This window comes from Vicia villosa, linkage group LG4, assembly GCF_029867415.1.
Source record: "Vicia villosa cultivar HV-30 ecotype Madison, WI linkage group LG4, Vvil1.0, whole genome shotgun sequence".
Classification (NCBI taxonomy): Eukaryota; Viridiplantae; Streptophyta; class Magnoliopsida; order Fabales; family Fabaceae; genus Vicia; species Vicia villosa.
Window position 1 is genome coordinate 12,482,706 of NC_081183.1, and position 4,572 is coordinate 12,487,277.

Consider the following 4,572-nt stretch of genomic DNA (forward strand, 5'->3'; position numbering starts at 1 on the left):
GTACAAACTTTAGAGGCCTCTATGTCACCCTTTTGGTGGGTTGGGGTAGTGTTTCTCTCTACACTCGGTTGCTTATGCTGGTGTAGGCAGGCTCTAGGTAAGGTGATCTGCTTTTTCAAGCTTAGTTTGTTTCTTTTCTTTCTATTTCTTGCTCTCTTTTTTTTTGAGTTTAGATTTCTTAAAACCTTTGAATTTTTGTCAATTAATATATTTTTTCTTTTAAAAAAACATGACTCAAGGATAATAATAACTTAAGAGTTTTCCATATAAGGTGGGAGAAGTATGAAGGTTACAAATTTCTCATTCCAATTTCTTAATTTTAATTTTTAAAAATTGTCCGTTATTTCCTTGTTGGATCTTTGAGGGATGTCTACAATAGTCGACCTGGTATAGGTTTCAGAGTCGGATTAGTGAGCAGATACATGAGTGAACCAAGGGTATCACACATGATGGCTGCAAGTAGAATCATGAAATACTTAAAAAGATCGATAAAATATAGAATTCTATTTTGAAGAGACTCTGAAAGTAAAGAATCTTCGATAACTTGTTATTCAGATGTTGATTGGTGTGGAGATAAAGAAGATCGAAGAAGCACAAATGGTTATTTCTTTCAAGTCTTTGGTGCCCTAATCACATGGTGCTTGAGAAAGCAACATGTGGTGGCATTGTCATCGTGTGAAGCTGAATATATAGCAGGATCCTATGTTGCATGCCAAGCAATTTGGATCAGATATGTGCTGGAAGAGATCGAGGTTGAAGTGAAGAAACCTCTAGTGTTGTAGATCGACAACAAGTTAGCTATTAATCTTACAAAGAATCCAATTCTGCATGGAAGGAGTATTTATATGTAAAATCAACATTCTACTTCAATTTTGGTATAATACCCAACAGTGGTATCAAAGCCTATCAGTCAGACCATGGGCCTCCCACCGTTATTATCAACGCACCAAGCCCAAAATAGTGCTGAGCGTAAGAGGGCGTGTTAGAAAAGATCCTAAAGTCCCACATGGATTGGAGATAGAGCATGGGTGAGTTCACATAGAATGACACCCCTCACCTTACAAGTCAATTTTGTAGGGATGAGTTAGACACAACTCTAATATTAAATATAAAATAACCCTAGCTATATCACATATCATCATATCAACTTTTAATTAGTCGATGACCATCAACTCATCTTTTTCCATGCTTCTTTAACCTCACTTTTGCTATTATAAAGATTTTCTTTTGGGTCATAGAAGTACTCCATAATAAATAAATATCAGTTTGATATATATATATATATATATATATATATATATATATATATATATATATATATATGAATGTTTTTATAGTTATAAAGTTAATATTATAACAAAGAAGGGTGCACCTTTGATCCTCAATCTATTGAATTAAAGGAAAGACAGTAAAATAAATTAGAATCATGTAATTGTTACCTTATAAACCATGTCAGACTTCATTCCACGTTCTTCTGCCACTCATGTTGTGAGTAACCATTCACAACCAGGTGAAGTATTGTCATGTTATATTTGATTTTTGACAATGTCTTGTTTGTTTCTTCTGAAAAACTTTTGTGGTTTGAATGATCATGTCTACACCATGCACGCTTATACATGTTAGTAAAAAATGTATAATTAATTGAATATTAAAGAAAATGTGCAAGAAAAACACATCTAAATTTGCTAAAGTTATAGTTAATAGAAATTAGGGTTAAATATACAAACCCCCCCTGAAATGTTAGCGATATTTGATTTAAGCCCCTGGTAAAGTTTTTTTTGTAAAAACCCCCTCAGAATGCTCAGATTCCATTAGCCAAGCCCCCCGAGTGCTAGATTTCACCAAAGATTCCTTCCATTTGTCAAAGTGGCAATCCACGTGGCATTTATTATTTTTTAATTATTTTTGTAATTCCACATGGAATTTATACTTTTTAAATTTTCTTTTATATTTATTTTAGTAACTTATATCTTTTAATTCTTTTTTTTTATTTTTTAATAATAAGCTAAACTTTTAGAATTTATTTTTTTAATTATCAAAATATTAATGTTGGGCCTTAACCCATTTAAGTCTTAGCCCAATTACCAACACACTTGCCTACTCACTTACTCACTGTTTTTAATTCATATTAACTTATTTTTTATTGGTTTATATACACTTATTATGTATCTATTACAACCAATGTGGGACTAAGTTTCTATTAAAACATTTTCTATTTCTTAGAACATTAGAATATAGATTTACTATACAAACTTCAAGGTTTAATCTAAATAGAGTACTAATAGAGTATTCCTTTTCATAAACAATACACAGTTGATGGAGACATGCTGGAAACAAATCTATCTTCTCATCATGTGGCTGTGTTGAATTACTACTAAGTGTTAGTTTGTGTGTAAACTCTATCATAAGAAAGATGTTTCAATTTTTCTAAGAGAACATGCAGGATAATTCCCAGTCTACTTGCTAAGAGTTTGGACTTGAACACTATTTCTCCCTCATCATTCTTCGTAAGAAAGCCATGGCTTAACCAGCACCACTGAATCCACCATCGTGTGATCCTCACTCTCAGCACCATCATTCTTCGTCTGCGTAACCCATATCTTCATATAGTACTTAATTCCAGCCACCACTTGTTGCTGCGCCTCCACCACTTCCATGAACCTTAACTCCCCCTTCCCCTTCTTTCCGAACTTTCACACTCCGGTTGAACTCCTCCACCGCGAATCTTCCCAGCTCCTGTACCTCCTCGTTTGTCCTCACGTTTCTGATCTCTGTTTTGCCACCCACCATGCGAGGCCTGGAGCTGGAGGAAGCTGTACTGCACACTATGCATGCTGCCGTTAATATCATTGGAACATGCAAAACGATTTTGTTTAGTTTCTGTAGAAAAATTGTTCTAGTGATACATAAGGTTAGGTCCATTGGTGGATTTCCTAAGGTTAGGTTCATTCTTAAATCATGAGATATGGAGGCGGGATCCCAAGCTGCAGTACTTGTTACGGCTTCGACTTCGTGATACATATGGAAGAATGAAAAAATGTGTGTGTTTGATTTTTGATACAATGGTAGCAGTTACAATGAAACAGTAGTCCCACATCGAAAGAATATAACAAAATGAAAGTGTTTATAAACTTGATTTTCACTATACAGTTCAAACAATTAAGTGTTGGGCTGCTGTGTAATATGGGCTTCAGGGTCCAATTTAATATTTTGATACTTTAAAATATAATTTACAAAAATATTAATAATACTTCTTAAAAAATATTAATTGTAAGATAATACAATATATAATTAAAAAAGTAAAAAAAATTAAAGCATCCCTACATGGAATTAAAAAAATGCCATGTGGATTTAAAATACTAATTTAAAATTAAAAAAATGCGCTACGCTGGCAAAATAAAAGAATCTTTGTGTCAATCTGACAATCAGGGGCCTATTTGACGGAATCTGAAGATTATAAGGGGGGTTTTAAATTTTTTTTTTTTATAGGGGCTTAAAGCGAATCTCGCTAATATTACAGGGGGGGTTTGTATATTTAACCCTAAAAATTATGAATGGAGATTCAGATGATTCGAAAAGTTTATATACAACTTACCCACAAGTTCTTCCTTTAATTTTTTTTCTTATGTTTTTTTTTAGTGTGAGAGAATGGCATCGGTAACAGGTGAATTTATACCCTAAAAAAATAAATACATAGGTGTGTAGGTGTGTGAGTTTATTTCCTGAGGTCAAAGAAATGTGGTTAGGTAAAGTATATTGCGTGCAAACCTCAATTTGTCGTTTGGTTTTAAAATAAAAGCTAAATTTCTCTTTATATGTATTTTTTCCAGTTTTTTTCTTGGCTTGTTCTTATTTGAATACAATTTTAGGTATATTAATAAATCATTTTAAGTTATAAAATATTATAAACAATAATTATATATATATATATATATATATATATATATATATATATATATATATATATATATTACTCATTAATTTTAACCATTAGATTGAAAAAAATTAATGGTTAGGATGTGGAGTAAGTGTTGATAAAAATTAAATAGGTCAACACATTGAATATTTTTTCAACATAATATTTAACTTAATATAAGATATAGTTTAAATAATAATTTTTTTAATTAATATTAAATTTTAAAACAAATTTAAAATTTTTCTTCAATTATCTAGAATCTCAATTAATTTACGTAACTAATTATTTTTAGAATATATCTTTTAATATATAAAAATTAGACTAATCAACAAAGAAAAATAATACAAACTTTAGGGGCCTCTACATCACCCTTTGAAAGGATGGGTAGTGTTTTTCTCTGCATGCGGTTACTTGTACCGGTGTAGGCAGGTTCTAGGTGAGGGTGATTTGGTTTTTCAAGTTTAGTTTGTTTATTTCTTTTTATTTCTTGCACTTTTTGTTTTAGTTTAGATTACTTAAACCCTTTAATTTTTTCTCAATTAATATACTTTTCCTTTTAAAAAAACTTGAATCAAGGAGAATTATAACTTTAGTTTTCCTTTAAAGGAGGGAGAAGTGTGAATGTTAAAGATTTCTCATACAATTTTTTTACTTTT

General features: G+C 31.2%; 1 pseudogene; it reads right to left on the reverse strand.

Moving 5' to 3' along the window:
- Window positions 1-2,349: 2,349 nt before the first annotated feature.
- LOC131596785 (cysteine proteinase inhibitor 2-like) lies at window positions 2,350-3,021 on the reverse strand (annotated as a pseudogene).
- Window positions 3,022-4,572: the final 1,551 nt, after the last annotated feature.